The sequence below is a fragment of the Xenopus laevis genome, chromosome 1L (genome assembly GCF_017654675.1).
Source record: "Xenopus laevis strain J_2021 chromosome 1L, Xenopus_laevis_v10.1, whole genome shotgun sequence".
Classification (NCBI taxonomy): domain Eukaryota; kingdom Metazoa; phylum Chordata; class Amphibia; order Anura; family Pipidae; genus Xenopus; species Xenopus laevis.
This window is the reverse complement of record NC_054371.1, coordinates 128057217-128082471: the sequence shown is the minus strand read 5'-3', so window position 1 is coordinate 128082471 and position 25255 is coordinate 128057217. Positions and strand designations below refer to the sequence as shown.

The following is a 25255-nucleotide window of genomic DNA, read 5'->3' as shown; positions in this document are numbered from 1 at the left end:
TACTTTGGATGCTATCGCAGGGGCCCAATAGCAAAGCGGACACAATTACAGATAGACACAAGCAGCAATCACATGGCTTTACAACAGTTGTTGCTGTAAGAGTGAGGTATGAGAGCACTGTCCATAATGGTGCTGGTCAACATCGCTGTGCAGCCATTAAAGACATAATCTGTAAACATGTCCCTCAGTAACCTGACAGCACGTTCATAGAAGCAGACAGCATACCCCTTAAAGAGATACTGACACCAGAAATTAAACCTTTTTTTTACCTCTATCATGATATTGTCTTTGCATGCTATCTATAATCTTGCCATAAAAGTATTTACAGATGCTTGTACATTACCCATCTGATCCCCCATATTCCTCTATGAGGGGGCTGCCATATTTGTGCAGCAGTAGTCCGTTAGCATTAGAAACTCTAACTGAAATATTGAGAAGGGACACTCGGACTGGCAAAACAGTCTGGTTTAGGAACTTCAAGTAACAATTACTTACAAAAGTAGCCCTATAAGTGAAAAACGAACAACATGAGCTATAGGTAACTTTTGATGTACATTAATATTTTGAATACTAATTTTTTAGTGTCTGTATCACTTTAACAGCCTATCCATACCAATACCTCTGGATTCTGGGTTGCAAAATATTTTATTCACATTCATATGTCCTTAGCCTAATATCTTGTAAGTTTTGTGATCTTTATGAAAGATAAGGAGTGGGAGTGATCCCTCCCCTGTGGTTTTGGCAAGATTATGTCCACTTACCCTGCTGATCTGGTGCTGGAGTGACATCACTTCCGGTCCATAATGACAGCACTTCCAGTTTCGCAGGTTCCTGGTCAGAAGGTGAATTAACTATTAGCTGTCCAGGTTGTGTAGTGGTTCTGGGGAGGTGGGCATATTGGATGGCAAGTCGGGTTACGGGTCAGCTGGTCTACTTCTCTCCTTCTAATAGCCTGATAAATAATAGTAGGTGGTACAATAATCTCTATATTAAAAGTCACCAAGGACATCCAAAACCTAATTTTTTAATAATACATAGGTTTCAGTTAGTCATGTCATAGTCATGTCAAGTGATATCAGTAAGCACATAGCTGATGACATCACAGTTCTACAGGTTATTCCTGGCTGAATTGTGTTCATGCTACTGTATAAGGACAGATTTCAACTCCAAAAAACTGATTCTTATTCAAAATATATATGTTTTATTAACTTTGCATTAAAGCACTAGTGTATTGTATTAATCTGTTTACCAATCACTGTATTTTTCATTCCAGTTTGGTGCAAGGCAGCCCTTTACTCATCACCTGCAGTAGTCTGGGGGTGACCACAGGGCTCTACTATTGTACATTGCACCAGATGATGCACCCCAGTTTGCACATCTGAATAGTAGACACACATATTGATATTGAACCTCATGAATACAGAGCAGATAAACTCAGACAGCACTGTATTCATGAGAGAGGTGCAGATTGGCAGATGCTAAATGCGAGGCAGGGTGCAATGTTAAAAGATTTGCCTTAAAGGAAGCCTTAATGAATTCTAGACAGTTTAAAGAAATAAATGAATACCACAGTGAGTTCCTGACCCTCACTAATTGCAACTCATGTGTTTGTGCTTTGCCTTTTTAAGTTATTTGGGGCTTACCTTCTTGCACCCAGGCAAAATTGAGAATTCTTGACAGTGCTGTGTGGAGACTCTCTGTTAACTATACAGCATGGTCTCTAAGTGTAATGCAGCCATATAGAATAAGCCTAGCAAGGAAAAATTAACGACATTTGATAGAGGCAAAAGTACATTGCATAGAGAAATAACGACTGGCAAACAGAAACAGCAGCATAGCAGTAATGATAGGAAGAGACTTGTGTATTCAATAACACTGAACTTTATTCTACTGTACGCAACTCTTTCTGCTGCCTTCTCATCAGCAAGGTTGGTTAAATTTTAGTTGCTCTGGCTGGAAACAAAATTAGATCACACAACAGAATTGCTTTATTTGATATGTTGCGACTTTAGTTAGACTTTTTGATTTTAAAAGAATTGCATTAAGCTGGGCATACATGCCCATATTTGGCTGGTCAGTTTTTTCTATTTTAACCATACTCCTTGCAGCAATGACTGCTAGCGAAAGTTCGTTATGAAATGCTCGCAAAGTTTTGGCTGTTAAGGCTGTCACACTTTGCGCCACTTCGTCAGGTGTAAATTCGCTACCACTATGCTAATTCATTAAAATGCTGTAGCCGAATGCTGGTGAAGATTCACTAGCACTAATTCGTCAGTGCGAGCATTTCATAACGAACTTTCACTAGCAGTCATTTATGCCACACAAAACTTTGTTAGTACTCCTACGCTTAGGTCAATTTGAATAGGGCGGGTACGTATAGGTTGTATATTTGTCTTTATTAGAAATGTTGGTGCAAATTCTTAAAATGGCCACTTATTATTACACATGTCCAAGGAAGCAAATAAAGACAAAAGAGATCCTCTAATGCCCTAGACATGAGCCCACCCTAAAACAAATGTGGCATGCTCCTTAAATTGGTTTAAAAAAATCAAAACACAAAAATCTTTAATAGTTAGAACTTCTGAAGGCAATCCCTCTTTAAAATAAGAAAAAAACCCCAGTGTTTTTTAGAACTTTTATTACTTTCATACAGAATATGATGATTTCATACAGACATACGATTGAGAGGTTGAAGCTTTATCTTATCAGTTCTCGAGGTCTAAGGTGGCAAAGGAAACTCTGGTGAAAGAGGTAACGTTCTGTAAAATTCACACTTGAATGAATAGTTCGCACTTGAGTGAGTAGTTCCCCTGAGTGACAATTAATCTGGCAATAGGGAGAAGCATCGATCTCTTTCACTAGCAATTTGTCCTCTACTCCTGTTAGTAAATTGGTGATGTCCCTACAGATGGGATTTCTGGCAATTTAGTTAATTTGCCCCCTTGACATTCTAGGCATGTATGGCAAATTGTGGCACTGTTTATACCAATAATACTATGATCATGGTGGATTTTCCTGAAGGAAAATTTTCCCTTGGTCAGCCAAAGTGCAGTGTACAAGGTCGAGTCGAGTCTTTTGGAACACTGCATATTGTAGGTTGGCCTATGTACTGTATCGCCACCTTTGCTTACATCCGAATGCAAATTATAGCAATTGATGTTATTTCAGTTCAACAAGGGTTCCCTTGCGCCAGTACATGCACTTGTAAGTTATAAATCAGAACAGGCTAGATGGGCACACTTATGGGTGCAAGCTGTGAATGATGTCACTGTATGCTAAATGTCTTTTTTCGCCATTTCAGAGCTTTAAAGTTGCACCTACAAAAGAATACAAGGCTGAGTAGGTGCATTTGCATGCTTAGAAAGCAGGTTGACAGCAGCACATTACTGTATAACTGTATTGCTCTGTCCCTTTTTCCTGAGACAGTAACACTAATAGATAGAAAAAGGAAAGCACCCCTCTTTGCTCCCACCTTTCATTTGTGGCACAAAGTCTCTTACTGTGGAACATTTGTAGGGTTGGCACAAAGTCTGGCAGCTACATGCTGGTCTTACTTATCTGTCTACCTTATAGCCTCTCTACTACAAATATGCACTCTATGGGCATATTTATAAAGTGGTGTAAAAAAAGGGGGGCAGACATTTCCTGAGCTGTTTCTTACACTGCAAATTACTGTGTATAAAGTCAGCTATTTAAAAAAGCTGAGAAGTTGCTGTGAGGCTGCCACAATTAAAAATTCACATAAAAAGCTGCATAAGTGTAGTGAGCAGAATGTGGAATACGCTGTACTTGGAAGGGATAGAGGAAGAGATATATGCATGGGGGGTAGTGGCATAGGTCACATTAGCCTCATTTTAATTTAAGAACTGAATTTAGCCAGGCTGGGCAGCTGTTGATAAAATACTTTTGGCCATGAGATAGTTGGAGTTGGAGTTCTGCTTTACATCTCATGACACAGATACAGTATTTATATCTATAGATCTCACCTGCCATGCATCTTACGTGTGAAGACAGCATGTTCTGCAGTCAGTTGTGCTGTCTGGGGCCGCGATGTCTGTCTTGGCAGGCAAGCTAAAACGAGAATCCTTGGCAAAAACTGAAAGGGAAAAGGTGATTGTTCAATTATAGGGTGTAACTACTTTCTTTATATTTTAAAAGAGCAATCATTTAAACCAACTGACTTTTAAAAAAGGAAACATTTCCTCAGAACACCTACAGTATTCCCCTGCATAAATATAATTTGTGCTTTTCATAGCAGAGCCAAAGCCCAGGCTTTAAGATTACAGGGCAAGCTTAGACAGATGAGCAGGGCATTCCTCTGCTGATTCATAAGGCCACTTTTCTACACTCTGGGCAACGCAGCCGCAGGCCATGAGCCGTCATATTTATAAAGTGACAGAGCATAAGCATCTGTCACCAGCTGGGTGTTTATTTACTAGCATGCAGCCTCTCGTAGCTTCTGATCATCCACTGAGCATTTTACACGCTCCTTGGTCTCATGGCAGCAGTTTTTCTCACAGTTAATGGGATAAGAATCACTGAGCTATAGGTCTGCTTGTGTGCTAACTGCCTCTGGCTGCTACATTTCACGCTTACACCAAATACTTCCTAAACTTGTGTAAGCATAGCAAGACAGTCCTAACATAAAACAAGATGGCCGCACAATTCAGAGAAGCATTTCGTATTCCACTATTTTTTCATAGAGGATTTATTTTTAATATGTTAATCCCAGCAGCTGCTGATTTCATTAATGCTACTGATAACCATCTTCCATGCATATCTTTATATTGGGTTACTTGTATATACAGTGTAGCATGTATTGGGAATGTTTGGTCCTGTGTTATGGATGAAAAACAGGGTAGCATTGGGTGGTATTTGTGTTTTCACTACCAGTGTTCTAACACCTTTGGAGAAAGATTAGGTCTGAGTATATCCTAAAGAGTAACAGACCTCTACACACCTCCTACTTATGATCTTGCGAGGAGTAAGCCCATAAACCTTTTGCTGCTCATGTGAATTCTAGCTTGCAACAATCAGTTTGCATTGCTATAAGGTTTACTCCTAGCAAGATAATCAGGATAAGTGGGCATCACCTGCTATAATGATATGAACAATGGCAGGCAGATGTGATTCCTATTGCAGATCATTGAAGAAAACAAATAAATAATATTATGCAGGCTTGATTCTCACCCTTTTACTGGGTGGGTCCAGGTGCAAATGCCCCGAACCTATCGCTTAATTCAAGATAATGTGCATTCAAAATGTACAGGTCACTCACTGCTCCTGGTCTCTGGTCCGGGTGAGATGCCCCGAACCTGCAGCTTTTGGAGGTTTTCACAACCCATACAATATCCTTGTGTTGGACACTCGACAGATCAGTGATGTAAAACGGATTTATTAACCAGACATTTTCCCTAACGTGTTTCGTATCATCCCACACATACTCGCCACAGTCCTCTAGAGGGAAATTCCGCCACTCTCTATTCATTTCTATGGGATTTTAAAGGAGAAGGAACCCCAGTCGGCGCAAAAACCCTCGTACCGGCGAAATGCTCCTACTGCGCATGCGCCGGTCAAAGCAGGAAGAAGATCGCTTGGAAGAAGATGGCGTCGGTGAACTCCATAGACTGGACCTGTGCAGAAGGGTAAGTAACAAGTTAGGGGCATTTGCCCAGCGGGACAAGTAGGCCAGGGGGGAGGAGGGAGGGGAAGCAACACAGGGGAGGGTGGGAGGGTTTTTGCGCCGACTAGGTTTCCTTCTCCTTTAAAAGAGTTATTTATCAAAGGATGAACTTTCACTTTCACCCATTGATAAATACTATTTTAAAAATCCCATAGAAATGAATGGAGAGTGGGGGAATTTCACTCTAGAGGACTGTGGCGATCTCTAAATTCACTTTTTGATAAATATACCCCTATGAGGTCAGATAGGGAAGACTGTCATGATATATTTCGGTGCTGCCTGGTGAAGCAAAGGACCCTTGGCTTTGTTTAATGGAATAAAGCATAGTTTGTCTCCTTTTGGAAACTTCTCCATGTCAGACGCACTTCTTCCTCTATATGCAGTTGATTCTTTACAACATATAAAAGTTCACATCATAAAGTCCAAAGTCACCACAGGTATGGGATCCATTATCCAGAAACCCTTTATCCAGAGAGCTCTATTTTATCCAAATAATTCACATTATTAAAAATGATTTCTCTGTAATAATGAAAAAAGTACCTTGTACTTGATCCAAACGAAGACATAATTAATCCTTATTGGAAATTAAACCAGCCTATTGGGATTATTTAATGTTTACATGATTTTCCAGTAGACTAAGGGGTCGATTCACTAAGCTCGAGTGAAGGATTCGAATGAAAAAAGTTCGAATTTCGAAGTATTTTTTGGGTACTTCGACCATCGAATTGGTTAAATTCGTTCGAATTCGAACGAAATCGAACGAATCGAAGTAAAAATCGTTCGACTATTCGACCATTCGATAGTCGAAGTACTTTCCCTTTAAAAAAAACTTCGACCCCCTACTTCGGCAGCTAAAAGCTACCGAAGTCAATGTTAGCCTATGGGGAAGGTCCCCATAGGTTTGCTAACCTTTTTTTGATCGAAGGATTTTCCTTCGATTGTTGGATTAAAATCGTTCGAATTGTTCGATTCGAAGGATTTAATCATTCGATCGAACGAAAAAATCCTTCGATCGATTGATCGCAGGATTAGCGCTAAATCCTTCGACTTCGATATTCGAAGTCAAAGGATTTCAATTCGAGGGTCGAATTTCGAAGTATTTTTAACTTCGAAATTCGACCCTTAGTGAATCTGCCCCTTAATGTATGAAGATCCGAATTATGGAAAGATCCATTATTCAGAAAACCCAAGGTACTGAGCATTCTTGATAACAGGTCCCATACCTGTACAAGGGTTTTTAAATATTCTGGCTTTTACACAGCAATGGCATTTATAGAAATATTTCTACACCGCTTTAAAAAAATGTTTTTTAATATGGCCCAAAGACTTCTTAACTAATATGCCCTTTTCTACCACCCATTTATTTTTCTGTGTACAGTATTTGCCTATACACATTGTCGTGTGTATTGCCAGTAAAACAGATATAATAAAAACAACAATAATAAGCAGTTGCTGTGCCGGTTTTGTGACAGTATGTGACTTAACTGCAACAAACCATTTTCTTTTGTATTAATTGTAATTTCAGCTCTTTGGTGCATAATTTTATTGTTGCAATGACAATCATCCTTACAGACATGCAATTAATCACATTGCTATGTATGATTCGATATAATCACATTTAAAAATTAATCATTATGTTTAAAAACATGTAAACACACTTTCATTGCTTTTCTAGTATGCTTTGACAAATAGCTTTGTTTTTGGTTCGCTTGTATTTATGCATATCATTTATTGGCTTGGTGCAGCAGCCTTACAGAGAGTTGGAAGGATAATAGCATATATACATTTCCCTTTATAAATGTCTAATTTGTTCTGAAGAGGCTTTGTTTTCTTTTCTAAATTCATATATCGCTGTGAAGTTGTCTCCTTTGCCTTTTAGAAACTTTATAAAGAGAGGGTTACAGATAGGGTAACTGACCACTGTAGTTAGACTGTTCAGTTAGCTAGAATCTCAGCCATGAATGGGCTGCTGCTCTGTGAGATGGAATGGAATGGAAGGGGATTTAACCACTGATATCTCTTGTACAAGCAGAAGAGTAACCATAACTTTTTTATAATTGTATAACTTTATTTATAACCTCGTTACCAAAAGGCCCAAATAAATCAGTATAATTCCACAAAATTACACAAAACCTGGCCTTTTGGGCCTCTGTGGATATATATTTGCTCATATACACTATGGGGCACATTTACTAAGGGTCGAATATCGAGGGTTAATTAACCCTCGATATTCGACCATCGAAGTAAAATCCTTTGACTTCGATTATCGAAGTCGAAGGGTTTAACGCAAATACTTTAGTCGAACGATCGAAGGAAAAATCGTTCTATCGAACGATTAAATCCTTCGAATGGAACGATTCGAAGGATTTTAATCAATTGATCGAAAGATTTTCCTTCAATCAGAAATTGCTTAGAAAGCTTATGGGGATGGTGCTCGGTAGGTTTTAACTGGCGAAGTGGCGAAGAGACAGTACTTTGATTATCAAATGGTCGAATAGTCGAACGATTTTTAGTTCGAATCGTTTGATTCAAAGTCGGAGTCGAAGGTCGAAGTAGCCTATTCGATGGTCAAAGTACCCCCAAAAAAACGTCAAAATTCGAAGTTTTTATTTACTTCGAATCCTTCACTCGAGCTTAGTAAATGTGCCCCTATGTCTACTTTTAATATGAATATCACTTCCCCTGCTGTTTTTCCCCTAAAGTAAAGAAATGATAGTATCTGTCCTGTTTTTCCCCTAAAGTAAAGAACGGATAGCATCTGCTGCTTTCAAGTATATACCCAGACAGGTCAGAATATTTAAAATCTACTGTTTATATATAAACAAACATTGGCTTTTAAAACAAAATAGTGTCAGGATTACAGAGCAGGGCAGATTATAAATCAGGCAGCACACTTCATGTAATCCCTTCTTCCTCTCTTTTTTTTCTTCTTTCACTCCAGAAGTTCATATTTCATTATGCTCCCAAGAGCTCTCAGAACTGTGCCAGATGGAAATTCACGGAGGTTTGTAGAAGTCCCTCAGAGGCCACACGTAGGAGGGGGACATACAAGGAACAATCAGGCCCAGTTATCACCTCACTAAGCCTGCCAGGCTGCACAGGTTCACAGGGTGACTCATGCCTGGCCCTTGACTCCAAATCCCTGCCTTCTTTCCATCTTTATTTTCCTCTTTCTTGCTCAAAGACTCTCACCCTCCCTCCCATTCCATGCCCCCTCCTTCTCCACCATCCCAATTCTCTGGAGTCACCCATGAGGCCATCCAGTCATACGTTGTCCATCAGCCGTGTTTACTTTCTTCCGTGACAGCGGACACATCTGGAGCACATATTCAGGTTATTTCAGTGACACTAGACACATTCCACAAGATCATTCCTGCAGTTGTTATGGTGATATTCTTCCCTCCAGTGATTTTCAAGTTGCATGACAAAAAATTACTTGGCGCTAAGATGAGAAAGAGGTACAAATGGGGAGGAGGGATGGGTAGAAGATAACTGCTTTACAGAGAGAGAGTCTAATATGACTGGCAACAAGGGACTCGGGCTACGGCTGCAGCAACTCCCATCCTGGATGACTTCTCCCATTTAGAAAGCCTACTATTTGGCTGTTATGGAGATAACTCCATACACCACAATTCAAACTTAAAACTGTTACAGTAAATATGTAGTGAACATCAATCAATAATTATATTCTGCTTCATTTCACATACACAGACATTTAAAAATCTGTATTATCACCAAGCCAATTCAACCTTCTGCATTTAAGCGCTTAATACATTTACAAGGAAAGATGCGTGAGCAGAGTATGTTGCAGATGTACAATTAGGTGCAATTGTTAACAATTCTATTAATAACACATATTCACAGGCTCAATACAGTTCCTTGATTGGCTTTCATCTAAAGATTCAGCAAGTTAGGCCAATTTGACGTACTGAACAAATTAAATCTGTGGATGCAATGGTGAGAAATATACCTTTAGTTTAAATGCTAACGATGAGTGAGAAAATTAAGACATAAAATAATATAGTTTAGTGTAAAACTGTGTATATTTCACATTAAGGGCCCTTAAACACTGTTTTTTTTCTGGGTTTACAGCTCATAAGCTTACCAATTCCATTTTGGATTGGCTGTATCCAAGAGCGTGATAGCCCAGTTACTTTTTATTGTGTTTTTCTAAAAGCAGTTATGTACTTGAGCCACGTTCAGAGTATATGAAAATAGAGACAGGTACGGGATCCATTATCCGGAAACCAGTTATCCAGAAAGCTCTGAATTATGCGATGGCCGTCTCCCATAGACTCCATTTTAATCAAATAATTACAATTTATTAAAAATGATTTCCCTTTTCTCTGTAATAATACAGTCCACTGTTCTTGATCCTAACTAAGTTGTAATTAATCCTTATTGAAGGCAAAATAATCCTAATGGGTTTAATTCATGCTTAAATGATTTTTTAGTAACCTTAAAGGAAAAAAAAAATAAAAACTGGGTAAATAGATAGTCTGTGCAAAATAAAAAATGTTTCTAATATTGTTAGTTAGGCAAAAATGTAATGTATAAAGGCTGGAGTGATTTGATGTATAACATGTCAGTCTGAACACTACTTCCTGCTTTTCAGCTCTCTTGGTTCACACTGACTGGTTACCCTGGCTACCAGGCAGTAACCAATCAGAGACTTGAGGAGGGGCCACATGGGTCATATCTGTTGCTTTTGAATCTGAGCTGAATGCTGAAGATCAATTGCAAACTCACTGAACAGAAATGTACCATGTGGCCCCCCTTCAAGTCGCTGACTAGCTCAGAGTTATAGAGCTGAAAAGCAGGAAGTTGGATTCTGGCTGTTTTATTAGACATCCAGTCACTCCAGCCTTTATACATTACATTTTTGGCTAGCTAACTATATTAGAAACATTTTTTATTTTGCACAGCCTATCTAGTTTCCCAGTTTTTATTTGCACACTGAACTATTCCTTTAAGGCATCTAATTCAAATTACAGAAAGACCCCTTAATCTAGAATATATATATAAATATAAAATGTAAGCAATACCAAAAGACCTTGCAATAGCAGAAATTTATGCCAGTGTACCATTCCAGATAACGTTTGTTTAACTTTTGTGGCAAAAATGTACACACCACCACAATATTATTTTATAGCCAGGATTGACGTTTTGCACATTTCATGGTACCATCAGACAGAGGATATATATAGTAGCTATTGAGATATGGAAAATAATATCAGTACTGCTCAATGATCATAAGATTCTATTTAAGAATTCAACCTTTATTGGTGCTTTTATGTAGCATGGGGCTGTGTTCAGCAGTCACATGGAAAATGCCGCCCCTTTCTTTCAAGCCAGTTAATTTTTGGATGAGCTGTTCCTGTGCCTACACCTGTTGGTGATGTCCTATGCATGGCAAGATCCCCACATAGTCTATGCATGTTTGCAGAAGATGGCATCTTTTTATTTATGTGAAATGATTGGTTTTCAGTAAGAGGTCCTATTACATATACTGCTCTTTGGCTCAAATATCAAAAGGCCTGAAACTTTTTTGCTTTGGTAGTTGAGTCGCTCCTTGTTCCTGCTTTGTGCACAAGAAATTTTGTTTGAATCGCACGTTTTTTCCCATTAATAATTCCTCAGTGAGCTGCTGTACTTGGGAAGCAGTACAGTACCCCAGTACCATGCCATATAACTATTAGACTGCAGAGCTTGTGAGGCTAAACTTGCCCTTTAACACTGGGCTCCTACATATTTTCTGCCAAGATTTTACAGCTACTCTGAATTTGTATGCCATAGACTGATCTGTTTGTGTTTTCAGTGGCTCTTAATTACAAATACCATATGTATGGATATGGCTGAGTAGGGTCTCTAAGGCAGCACAGAAATACCTACCCTTAGGAGGCCGGCTATGGACACTAAAAGGTCACAGTGTGGCTTCAATTCCTGCAGAGCCATTTGTTGTTGCCTTTGTGTATTCCTGACAGAAACATGTTATTAACTCCAGTGCAATCAAGTCTCTCTATCAGTCAACTCTTTCCCACTAACAAGTAAATAGCAAGCACATAGGTACATTTTCACTACAGTCTTTTTTTCTTTAAATGATTTGCTCCGTAGAAGCACATTTCCCCAGATATCCATTTATTGTGAAAGCTGTCCATTTCAGTTAAAAATGTGAAGTAGGACACAATATTTTTTATTTTTTTATTTACCCCCTGATCACCCAATACCTACAACAGTATTGAATTTCTATACAGTGATTGGCCTTAGTGACCACCTTTGCTGGCACGCAGTTACATGCACTTTTGACTTTTTCAGCATATAATCACCAATCGCCTCGGTTCTGCCTCTTGTGCTGTCAGAACATGACTCCATACCCTGCCAGTCATTTGTACGGAGTCTCATTGTTTAAAATAGCCAACCAGGCTAAAGACATTTGGTCAATAGCAAACTGGTTTTCCAGCTCTGACTTTTCTTGTCAAAATAAACCATGTTTATTTTTACCCAAAATTTAAAATGAGTATTGTCTGAAACGTTTTTTTTTTTTTGTGGAAGGTGATTAAAAGCAAATGGGTTACATATTAGTCATGATAAACCCATAGAGGGCTTGCCATGGGTCAGTAAGTATTCTGCTAGGTAATATAATAAAACCAGCAACGTTCTTATTCTGCTCATGCAATCCACTGGAAACACTTACTCATAATTTCATGCCCTGGAGATATATTGATGTAAAAAACATATATAATTTAGATGTGATCACTAACCTTAGATTCTGGATTCTTTTCTCAGTTAGGAGGAAACCAGTGAGAGTTGTTTCCAATAACATCAGCGTGTACGGCAGGCTGTTTTGTGCAGTGTGTTTCACCAGCCAGGAAAAAACATCACTTTGACTGTAACGATTGTATATTAGTTACACATTACAATAAGTATCAGAGAAAGAAGCTATTATTAAAAGACTTGTGTCTGTATTATGTTTCTTCAACAACCTTATTTTTTTTTTTTTTTACTGACTATATTGTTCTGACCACCTTATTTGTAGTTACAGGCAGTATTCTGTCTTGAATTCTGGGCATGATGATGTGTCAGTAGAAACTCAATGCAATGTTTACATGCAAAAATGGTGTGCCTTCTACAACAAAGTCACTGGTGTATGGGTATATGAACGTGTACATGTGTGGCAACCCAGAAGGGCTGTACTTGAAATAAAGACGAATACCAATACAGGTTTAACAAAGTCCTGCTTTTTCTTCAGAAAAGTGTGCCAGTCCCCCTTTATCTGATAACAGGTAACATATAGTGGATGCTGCTTTATTGAATGCTGAATTAAAAACCTCTTTATTATAAGTGAATGAAATTATACCCTCCAGAGGCCTCTCTGATATAAAGTTCGCAGTAATATATTAAGCAGTAACTTTTTGTGAAGCAACTCTTTAATGTGGAAACAGCCTACCAATGTTGGTCATGGGTTCCTTTTGTCAGTGGCACATGGGGTGATTCCCAGCATTTTGCATGATTGCTAGTTGCTAGCCCAGAAATTGTTGTTTGGAAATGCAGACTGTGACTTTAAGAAGTGACAATCGCCGACAAGCGAGCGCACATACACTTGCAGGCTATTGCTATGAAAGTAAATATGTGGAGATTTTACGCTTCTCTCTCAAGTTGCTTTGCTGTCAAGACACTTTAGGGCTCCCTTACAAAGGCACAATATTAGACCTAATTCTGTAAGTTTTTTTGCCAGATATGCAGTGTTTACACCACAATTCCAGCATAATTTGTGCTTGGTACAGAACTGCATTCGATATGTTAGACCCACTTGATGGTGATTCATCAGAACAGACTGTCTGGTCTTAATGGCACTTGATGCAAAAGCATGCAAATACAAAAAAGCATGTTTAGGCTTGAGTAACTTTAAAAAATGGTGGGTGCATGGACTGCATCCATATTTGCTGTCGTAAATGAGCCCTCTTGTTTTAGTCATGCATGCTAAGCAGCTTCCCTGTCCTATTTCCCAGAGCTGCCAGTTCCTTTATTTATATCCCTTGTTGCATTACTTTCTATTAATCCAACTTACTGCAGTCTTGTTTGGGAAACTTACAATTTACAAAGACCCTGGACAGAAGAACCAAAGCACTAAAAAGTGAAGAAATGTGTCTGTTAGTGCGGGAGAACTTCAATCAGGGTTTGGCTGTACTCTGCACCTCACAACATATGAAAAATCTGCTGCAAATTGTAGCATCAAAGGGTGCAAGCAAGCTCTGTTCTTACCACTTTCCATAGGGCAGGGGGTAAGTATCTAAGTATCTTTTGCTACATAACTTGCACAAATGAATGACACATACATTAGGGGACACGAGGAGGAAAGCCTATGGGGTAAATTTATCAAAGAGTGAAGTTCCGCCACTAGAGTGAAATTCCCAGCTCTCAATTCATTTATATGGGATTTTGAAAGGCGTATTTATCAATGGGTGAAAGTGAAAGTTCACCCTTTGATAAATACGCCTATAAAAATCCCATAGAAATGAATGGAGAGTGGCGGAATTTCACTCTAGTGGCTTCACTCTTTGATAAATATACCCCTATGTGTCTCCCCTACTGCTCATTGTGAGTACAGCACTGCCAAACACAGGCAGCTCTGCATTCTTGGGGGCAGCACAGGTGTCTGTGCTCCAAAACAGAGCAAGTCGACTACTGTGGAAGGCAAAAAAAAATGGTGGATTGAGCTGTGCACCCTTCCTCCCACTTCCACCCCTAATGTTTTCTGCCCTCTGCTGGTGAATATAGTTCTGCTGTAGTTTTTCAATGTCCCCAGAAACATTACAGGAAACAATTCATTTATTTGCTAGTCCTTCATATTCCTTATGAGCAACACTATACTCAGATATAGTCACGCAAAGTGAGTCCATGCCCAGTAGAACAAAGTTTGAGGGTAGGTCAAATTGCGTGTGTCACATTAAATGCCTGACACATGACAGGGCTGCCTTTAGCAAAACACATCTAAAGAATTAGGACTGCAACTATGTCTGCACAAGTTCTGGTACTTTTGGAAACAATGCGCAATGTATTGTCCTATTATCGAATGATTTAATGTGAATTATTTTATACTATGTGTCTACATCAGAAACGTTTTGTGTATTCCACATTAAGTTGTATGTGCCAGTGAACAATGGCCTGCTCCAGTTACATGTACAAATATGATCACTCTAGGATTCACAAAGCCTCTCTTATTGCACATTGAACGGGCCCTTATTCATTGTAGTCTAAAACTGGTTGTCATCTGCCTGTTGGATCACACTTTTTTCACATATTTATATTTTGATTAACAAGTATTCTAGCTGGGTGAAGTTGAAAGGAAAGAACAATGCTGGAAAGAAAAAGCGGAAAATATGCCCTTGTTTGCATAGGCTGAGTTAATGTTCAAGACTTTCTCTCCAAGATGTTTCTGAGCCAAGAAGAACTGCATTAATCTACAAATTTCTTTTTCTGCTTAGAGAGTGTTATTTATTATGGCAGCCAGCAGACAGAGCCATCATAACACCATCATGCATTTAAGGCTGTTGTTCAGGCCGCCATGTGTTTTGTCTAAATAAACATTGTTTCCAAAATGGCCGGCGTAGTTCCGGTGATATATCTTCTTGTTAATTTTTTATCAGGTGTGTGTATTGTTACTGGACAACTCAACTGCATCAGCCATTTCTTTTTATTCCCATCTCCCCTGCCTGACAAATGAAGATACAGTATGTACTTCAGGTAACACTGAGGAACGCTGCAACTTGACTGGTTCTAAAGCAGCCAGTCCTGGTTTCTCTCCAGCTTGGGTAGAATATGGGTTTACAACAGGAATGGTTTATTTGCAGTAGGAACTGCCTGGTCCACTTTACATTTGTGACCAGTGACTAGCTCTTAAAAAATGCATTAGCTGTGCACTGATGGTGAGGCTGTTCCAGCTGCAGGGGATTATGGCTTTGAGTGGGTCGAAGAAGTTTGGAATGCAGTCTCTTCCAGCAGAGGATTTGTGTCCCTTTGGTCTCTTACCATTAACCCTTCAAATGCTTTGGCAGGCTTTTTATGCAGACATTAAGCTACCTAGCCATAGACTGATAAAACATTTTTAACTATCATAATATCCATACTGTATATTCTCCACCCTCACCCTTTTTTAAAAAGTAAAAGACATAAGTGCAGTTGTGGTCATGCAATTATAGGCATAACCATTGCTCATATTGACACCAATTTAAAAAAAATATTTGCATTCAAAGCTGCTCATTACACTTCTGCATAGTTGTGCTCCGTGCCGCTACTTCCATCTTGTGTCCTGGTGTAAAGCATATGCAATGTGTCTGTTGATACATGGGCACCCAAAGCAGTCTGCTTCAATTGATGCAGGGAACTTGCGACTAAAGAAATGTATGCAGACGCTGATCACCGAAAATGAAATCCAAACACTAAAGATTTTCAGTGCAATTGTGGTGTATTCATGCTGAAGCACATACAATACTGTGCTCGTTCAAACGCAATTGCTTTTCATTGACCCTCTGCAATAATGCTGGAATTCTAGGAATAAAGTTACATTGTGGGTAAAAAAAGGCAACCTGTACTCTGAATTGCATTTTACACACTACACTTGAACTTATTGCACTCATTAAACGTATTGCTCTTATCACAGGGCTAAGGACAAATGGATGTTAGGACTAAGGACTAAAGAAACTGATGCAGATGCCATCTTGTCACTGATCACCGAAAATTAAATCCAAACACCAAAGATTTTTAGTGCTATTGTGGCGTATTCATGCTGAAGTGCATGCAACACTGTGCTCGTTTTAACGCCATTGTACTTTTCATTGACCTCCGGCATTAATGCTGGAATTCTGGGAAAAACTTTACATTGCTGGTAAAAAAAAGAAGCCAATCTGTGCCCTAATTTGCACTGCATTTGGACTTATTGCACTCATAAAACATATTGCTCTTATCACAGGGCTAAGGACAAATAGATGAAGGAAAAAGAATATTAAAAAACTTAAATAATTGCCTTTTTGTAATTATTGAGAAGCAAAGAACTGTCTTTAATGGGTATTAATCTTAACAGTTGCATGAAGCCCTATACATAGACCAGTAGTTGTAGTTAGGCAGTTATTATAGGGTATGATATGGCACCAAAATGATCAGACCAGGGCACAGATACTGTATACTTTATATCAATATGCACGTATATCAATGTTGCCTAACCTGCCTTTAACAACCCCTGAAGGGCAGTATGTTGGACATGCCTAATTTACATAAACAATGTAGCTCTCAGTACAGTTTGTCCTGCTCTAGACCCCACTAGAGATGACCCTGAGAAGCAACAGGGAAAATTTCCAGATAAATTACTTTATGGTTTGAATATAGAGTATGTTTCCTTGGGAGTGATGTGGCAGCTCCTATGCATTTTCTCCCTGTGGCCATTCATGTTGATGCCTTTATGCTGACTGCCCAGCTAAGAAAGCCACTTCCCAGGATTCTGAATACAGGCCAGGGACATTTAAAATCCCTGCTAAGCAGCTTTTTAAGCGATGTGTCATTTGGAACTTATTTGTGAATTGTGGTTAGACTGATAGTTATGCAGATGTTGAAAATAGCAAAGAGCACTGGTTTTGCATCTCTTGAAATGTGCATGAATTTACACGAAACTGCCAGCTCTTCAGACACCTCTGCTAAGCATGGAACAAAGGTAGATTTTGTTTATACATTTGTAGGTGCCTTCTGGATTACTCACTCGCTCTGTCTATTAATATACCTGCCACAGGAGAGGGTACAGCACAAGCATGAGGCTGTTAATGGTGCACCCATTTTGGGAGACTTTATGAATATTTTAAAAAGAAAAAAAGATCATGATTTGGTCTGAATCAAATGCAAGACCCCGGGGTCCAAATCTACAGTATCTGTGTATAAAACCATAACAGTGCATGATTCGTTAAGCCTGTCGTTTTAGCTATGTGAAAAGTGAGGAGAAAAAAATGAATAAACTGCCTATATAATACTTAATCCCAACAAATAGTGTAAATACCAGTTATTGAGTACCGATGTGCCTGTTTAATATGTCCAGTAGATATCATAGTAAAATATATATACTGTACTGTAGCGCATACAGTACATATTTAACTAAGCAAAGCAAAAGAAAAAAAAGCGAGGAACAAATGATTTATTAACTGTGTCTCAAACAGGGGTGTGAAAGGAAGCCAGGCACTATACAGTCTATAGTCTACAAAGAAAGCCCTGCTATGTCCGTGGCCAGAATTTCTCATGCACAAGGCAATTGCACTGTATATTCCAGGTGGGTAGACAAAACAGTTGCAGAAGTGCACATAGACTTTTTGTGGCTATACAAAATGTTTTATATCACCCCCAGGGTGATATGGACTGGGATTTACTATAACAAGCAGCAGGTTTACCTGGCCTCATTTCCTTAGCATGTCTTCATTACCAATCTTCATTCAGGCTTCCCTTTAACCATATTAATGTATTATTACCTTTGTCCCTTTGTTTTATTGTACTTTTCAGATTTTTTTTAATTACATTTTTTTTAACCTGAGTAGGCTTTCAGTGTTTCTCAATTTCATGGGACCCAGATTAAATCTGAATGTGAGCTTTGTGACCATCAAACTAGATTAGAAAATAATTATGCACTCCTTTACTTTGCCATATTCTGTTCATGAAAGACCACTTGTTTGTATTAAAGGGGATTGTGGGGACCCATCCTAAGCAGCACAGGGTGCTAATTTTAGCTCCTCACACATTGCATGATAGTGTATAGTGTGCATTAGACCTCATTACAGTCTGCAGCAGTAGCAGTTGAAAGGTCCTGGGTGTGGCTCAAGGTAAAAAGGCAATATTTACTCGTGTATATGCCAATATGGTAAGATTATTTATTAAGTCACTTATTATTCTATACATTATATAATGTTTAGGTATTCTTTCTGAAGGTATAGTTTTTCTTTAATTAGATTGATAATTACCCTGTAGTGCTAGTGTCCCATAGTCAGGGCATTTCCCATTCATCTGATTAGGAATGAGCTTGGTTCAGTTCTTCTTGAAAGCACTGCAGCGGTCAACACTACACAACCAAAGGCTTGTCTTGCTTTGTGGCCAGGCCTCTACACATATCCTAAGCCAGGGGTCCCCAAACTTTTTTACCCATGAGCCACATTCAATTGTAAAAAGAGTTGGGGAGCAACACAAGCATGAAAACTGTTCCTGGGGGTGCCAAATAAGGGACGTGATTGGCTATTTAGTAGTCCCTATGTGGACTGGCAGCCTACAGGAGGCTCTGTTTGGCAGTACACCTGTTTTTAGCAACTAAAACTTGTCACCAAGCAAAGAATTCAAAAATAAGCATCTGTTTTTAGGCCATTGAGAGCAACAGTCAAGGGGTTGGTGAGCAATATGTTGCTCATGAGCCACTGGTCAGGGATCACCTTCCTAAGGTAAAGAGCCCATGCCAACCAGGACAGCACAATATCAAATTGGACTTTATCATTAGGTAATGCAGAGATGTCAACTTCCCAGAGGCTATTTCCAGAAGGTCTGTTGCTATACTCCCATTATGCCCCGGCCATGCCCAGTTACACCCCTCCCATATCCATTTCCTGGGTCCACCCAAAGATTATGGTCCAGCTGGGTTAACAAATCTGAATAAGAAAGCTTAGTTGATGCATAAACCTATTATAGGACATAATAAAGTGTTATTTAACCTTATCTAAAAAAATGGAACTAAAGAGTAATTGTCTTGTTTGTTTGTTTATTTAGTATGTTTTTCTGTTTTTCTTTTTATATGTGAGTTGGGAAATTTACCCAGGTTTTTTTTTTCTTTCTGTCCTTTTCAAATGCCTATGCCATCAAGCATTTTAGTGGCAGGAAGTCTTTCCTCATAGCGCAGTCATGAACAAGTAAACTAGAAGCATCTGTAAAAATGTAACTGCAAGGATCAGCTTTCCGAAATCTGCAGCCCTAAAGTAATGAGGTGCAAATGACTGCTTTGCCCAGCCCCTTCCCCCTTTCTGTGATATTAAATATAGTATTAGACAATTACAGCTCTAGACAAAGTAACCTGTATATTCTGTATTAAATCACACTCAACTAATACATGCCTCCGGATGCTTAAAATCCATTTCTAAAAATATATTTCACGTACAGAGGCACATTTTAGAGCTATGGCTCATACCGTTTTAAATGCCTCTACTTGTGTGGACCATTTCCAGTTTATTTCAATGGGAAGTGTAACAGGACACCCAGGATTAGCACTTGGCATAAATTAGTAGTAAGTACAGGGCTGGCCATTGCCTTGTAGTCCCCAGATCTCTTTACCTTACCAAGGTAGGTGGCATCAAAAGTTAGGTATCCTTTCTGCTACCTGGAGTGCTGCTCCTAAACCCAGCTACCAATATTGTATTATTATCCGGGGACTTTTGTGAATTATGAAAAAGCTCTATAAACTGTGCATTGGTGCCATAAACATAAAACATAAAGGATAATTGTTACTTGTGTGAATAAATTCTGCTTAGTTTATTACTAGCATACTTGTTGCTTCAATCTAAACTTAACTCCATCAGATGTTTTTTTGCTTCCTAAAATCATGTGTGCTACAACAGGGTTACTGATTTACTGTAGTCATACAAATAGACTGCTTAAAACTAAACCTATATTTTCTTCTTTTATGGTTTCTTTTAATCTGCAGTATTATGCTAGTGTAAATACCATGTAAGCCTTTACATTTTGAAAAAAAAAACTTAGCAAGCAGAACAATGCAGCTAGTGAATAATACAATAGACCTTTATTAAAGTAATAAAACAATAAACATTTACCGAATGGGCGAATGCTCACTCTGTCTTGGACATAAGGTGCAGATTTGAAAATGAACCTGCATGGGGAGTATGCCGTGGGTAATGACTTTAACCTATTCATTTCCCTGGAAATAGAAATATTAGAATAATAGAAGTAGAGTAACTAAGCAACACTATATAGCATGAGTCTCTAATATTTATAGGTGAATGTTGAATTGATGAGATTAGCCCTTCCTGCAAGTTCTCACAGTCTCTAGAGATGTGACGTTTAAACTTGGTCAGACAAAGTGAGAAAGGGTTAGGAATCGTAAGAAGTTTAGTAAACAACCACAAACTGAGCAGGGAGAAGTGAACCAGTAACCAGTAACCAATTGTGAAACTACAAAGCCATGAATCAAGCTAGAAGTCAAGAATGTCAGAGACAAGTCAGGTCAAGGTGGGCAAAGACCAGCAATGGTAACGGCACAGTCAATGAATTTTTAGTTGTGTGATAGCTGCAGAAGGGAACTTCACAACGCCCTTATATCTTTATCCACTATAATTAATATGTATAAGCAAACAGATCAGGTATTTTAGAACATGCCTACACAATTTGCTTCAAGATTGCCATGAACAATGTACATGTACACTGGAGATATAGGGGCACATTTACTATGGGTCGAAAATCAAGGGTTAATTAACCCTCGATATTCGACCATCAAAGTTAAATCCTTTGACTTTGAATATGGAAGTCGAAGGATCTACCGCAATTCGTTCGATCGAACGATCAAAGGAAAAATTGTTCGAGCGAACGATCAAATCCTTCTAATCGAATGATTCGAAGGATTTTAATCCATCGATCGAATTTCCTTCAATCACAAATTGCCTAGAAAGCCTATGGGGACCTTCCCCATAGGCTAACATTGGTGCTCGGTAGGTTTTAGGTGGCGAAGTAGGTGGGCGAAGTTTTTTTTTAATGAGACAGTACTTCGACTATCGAATTTTCTAATAGTTGAACGATTTTTAGTTCGAATCGTTCGATTCAAAGTGTCGATGGTCGAAGTAGCCAAAAAAAAACTTTGAAATTCAAAGTATTTTTCCTTCTAATCCTTCACTCGAGCTAAGTAAATGTGCCCCATAATGTATATACCCACACCTGAGATATCCAGCCATTTCAGCAGAACACTTAATGGCCAGGCTTGTGAGAAAGCAGCTATCTAGTGCCACTAAAATTAAGCTTGCTTACTACCGGCCCTATTATTCACCTGTGTGCGCTTAATGAATTTCAACAAAGCTTGTTTTAATTATCCAGATATGTGGATCATTCTTATATCTAACTTTTGTGTGCTAAACTACAGCAGATGACCAGATCAGTAATCAGTGGGTTGCACTGGAGCTCTCCCAGAAGCTAAAAGAGCTGAATGTTTATGTCTATATTAGCTATTACATTTGATGGTGCCCAAAAGCTTTCTATAATAATAATCTCTTATATTTTTTATTGTAGCCACCCAGGACCCAAACTGTGCACCTTTATCTGGCTATGATGCATGGCTGAACCAAAGTGGACAGGAAAGCAACCTTCCCATCACATTCTAATGCTACACCTTACATGTACTATTCCTATGCAGAAGCATGTCTGTTGCTTAATAAAGGTAATTCTGTTTTATACAGTTCAAAATATATTAACGTATAAACTGACTGTCTAACATAAAAATGTGTTCAGATATAAGATAATACAGTGTAAATAACACTATCCATGATAGGGCAGTTAGCATTTGCAGAAAATAATAAAACAATATTTAGTTTGAATCTATTTTGTTAACAGTCAAACCTCAAAAGAGGAATTTGTTTGAGAGAAGGAAAGAAATTCTATCACTTTGATGACTGACAATCAAGTGCCGTGTGCTGTGCCCATTTTTCCTCTGCTTTGGAGATTTCTTATGAACATTTTCATACACTTTAAAGGAATAGCAATGTATAAACTATCAGCTCAGCAAAGTTCTGAAAAACCTTGCCTTTTTTAATGTACACAAGCTGGACAAAGTGAGGCAAAAAAAAAAAAGAGAGAAAGGAGGAGGGAGGGAGAGTGACAGAGAACGGAAAGCCGTAACATGAGGGATTTTCGGATTTCTGCCTGCTCAGTTTTATTTACTAGGTTCTATGCAGCTCTAAAATATTCAACATGTTTTTAAAAGTGCCACTGAAGTGTAATGACAGATATTAGAGTCACGTCGTTAGGTGCATATCCTGAGACTGTCCCAGTGTTTTTACATATGTGCAGCTTACATTTTTACAGTTTAATTAACTCAAAGCATGTGATCCTTCATGGTATGTGACATTCCTTTTCCGCCTGAGATTCCACAGACTGCCTAATGTTTTATTATAGTCGGGGATAGGCCCAAGGCACTTTTCTGGTAATGTTCTTAATGGATGGCCTTTTAAAAGGATTTCATACAACGTTATTTCCATAACTGCTACTGTATGTTAAAGGTATATGAACAGAAGTGTGGCTGGGATATTGTTTTCGCAGAATAGTGTAGAGTCCTCAAGAATATAGGGATAACTTATGAAAGAAGGTATTGTATGGTTTGGTAAATGTGATCCCTTGTATTTACTTAGACATACAGGGGCCCATTTACTTAGTTTGAGTGAAGGAATAGAGGAAAAAAAGTTTGAATTTCAAATGGTCGAATATGGCTACTTTGACCATCGAATGGGCTACTTCGACCTTTGACTACGACCTTCGAATCGAACGATTCGAACTAAAAATCGTTTGACCATTCGATAGTCGAAGTAATGTCTCTTTAAAAAAATTCTTCGACCCCCTAGTTCGCCACCTAAAACCTACCGAGGCCAATGTTAGCCTATGGGGAAGGTCCCCATAGGCTTCCTTACAATTTCCTGATCGAAGGAATATCCTTCGATCGATGGATTAAAATCCTTCGAATCGTTCGATTATTCCTTCGATCGTTTGATCGTAGGAATAGCGCAAATTTTTAGTGATTGTACTTAGACGGTCGAATATCGAGGGTTAATTAACCCTCGATATTCGACCCTAGGTAAATGTGCCCCACAGTGTTTAACAGGTTGACGCTAAAAGCAAAATGAATGTAAAAATTTCTAGCCTATTCTATATTTTAGCCTAAAATAAAAGTTGTTATAAAGAAAGTGTTAATTAGTATTTATGTGTAGTTGTTGTTCTATGATGATTAAGGGTTTCTTATACCTCTGCCTGCTTATTCTTGTCATTGCCTATTCACAATTAAGCATGCATACAAGCTAACCAATCACAAGACTGTCTTTGTGCTTCAAAAAGAAAGTACAGCCCTGCTTTGTCACTTTTACATTCTCCTCTTCACTGGTTTCTATAACCTGTTTTTATGAAAATCGTAATTTGGTGACATTGCTCTACCTTGTAATTAGCGCAAGGGCAGAAAATTGTGCTTTATTCTGCCCACTTTATATTGAGACCATATGTAAAATATAGGAAGAATAACTTTGCATGTGCACATAGCTGTTTGGAGAAGTGAGGCAGGGCTGGACTGCGTTTTTTTGTTTTTTTTTATATAAAATATGGATTCTAGGCCTTGTGGCTAAGATCAAGTGAGGATGTTCTTAGGAGGTGACTCTGGCTGCTCCTCCATATAAGATAGACTACTTTGATCCTCTGCCCAAAGGGCCAGTAGCATGATAGCCCTAGGTCTGCCATGGACTAGGAGTAGCAACCCCAGGGTGGCTCAAATTGCACAGTGATGTGGGGGCTCACCCTGCACTAGTATGGCACTTTAGCACAAGGCATTTTATGTTTTTATGCTGTACTCCCTTCACCTGCCCTGGGCCTTTTGGCTGATGCAAAGAAAACATTTCTAGTTCTGGCCATTGGTTGAGGCTGTAACCCCCTTGTGGGCACCACCAACCCAGACCCAGTGCTGTCCCCTGATCTCCCCCCTGACCCCAAACATGGCCGCAAGTAGAGTATGCAAGTATGCACGTGGGGCCCAGAGGGGAGTTGCGGCTGGTGCAGGGGGACCTAGAGACCATCCAGTCCAAAGCTGGTGGGAGTCACATAGGCACCCCCCCCAACAGTCCTTTAACTTGTGCATCATTCAGATGAGCAATTAATTAAGGATGAAGGCCTCAACAGTGCCATATTTTTACCACCTGCAAAATGGCCAGATGTTTAGTTTGGCTTACAGTGCACATTGCATGCATTCCCAGGGGCAGAATTGCTCCGTGCATGAAAACTAAAAGATGCGCTTTTGTGCTCCTTAATGGTCTTCTGCATTTTCCTGGAGGATGACGTCTATAGTTTTTAATGTTGTCGTTTTGTGTTTGTACATATCAAGTAGAGCTCATGCTTCCGAGATAGAATAAAGGAAAACTAAAGTCAAGGTGTTAGTGAAACAGCAGAAATACTCTATTTGCGTACAGATATGAATAGGGTTGCAATGAAAATGCAGTGTAAAATCTGACATCCTGACCTATAGACTTTGCATCATAGGAAAACTGCAATCTTTCGGTCCAATAAAACCCACCTCAGGGCTTTGCTACTGTAGCATATACTGTATGAATTATTTCTCATGTTTTCGATGTTCAAAATGAGGTTACTCTTACCCAATGTTTATGTATTCTGAAACTAGATTTAGGATGATGCGGGGAGGAAAACAAAAAGAAAATTCAGCATGTTTCCTTATATATAGGTGGAGAGGAAATGTAAACAGTTTGCTTCAGGCTTCCCTCAAAAGTTTGACGTCCTCCATTGCTAAAAAATAATAAATTT

General features: G+C 38.9%; 1 long non-coding RNA gene across 1 annotated transcript in view; it reads left to right on the top strand.

Annotated features, from left to right (window-relative positions):
- Positions 1 to 25255, top strand: part of LOC108713754 — a 137567-nt gene that overhangs the window by 50897 nt on the left and 61415 nt on the right. The window contains exon 2 of the long non-coding RNA XR_001935216.2: positions 21980 to 22127. This is a non-coding gene — a long non-coding RNA (uncharacterized LOC108713754). The remainder of the gene's footprint in view (positions 1 to 21979; positions 22128 to 25255) is intronic.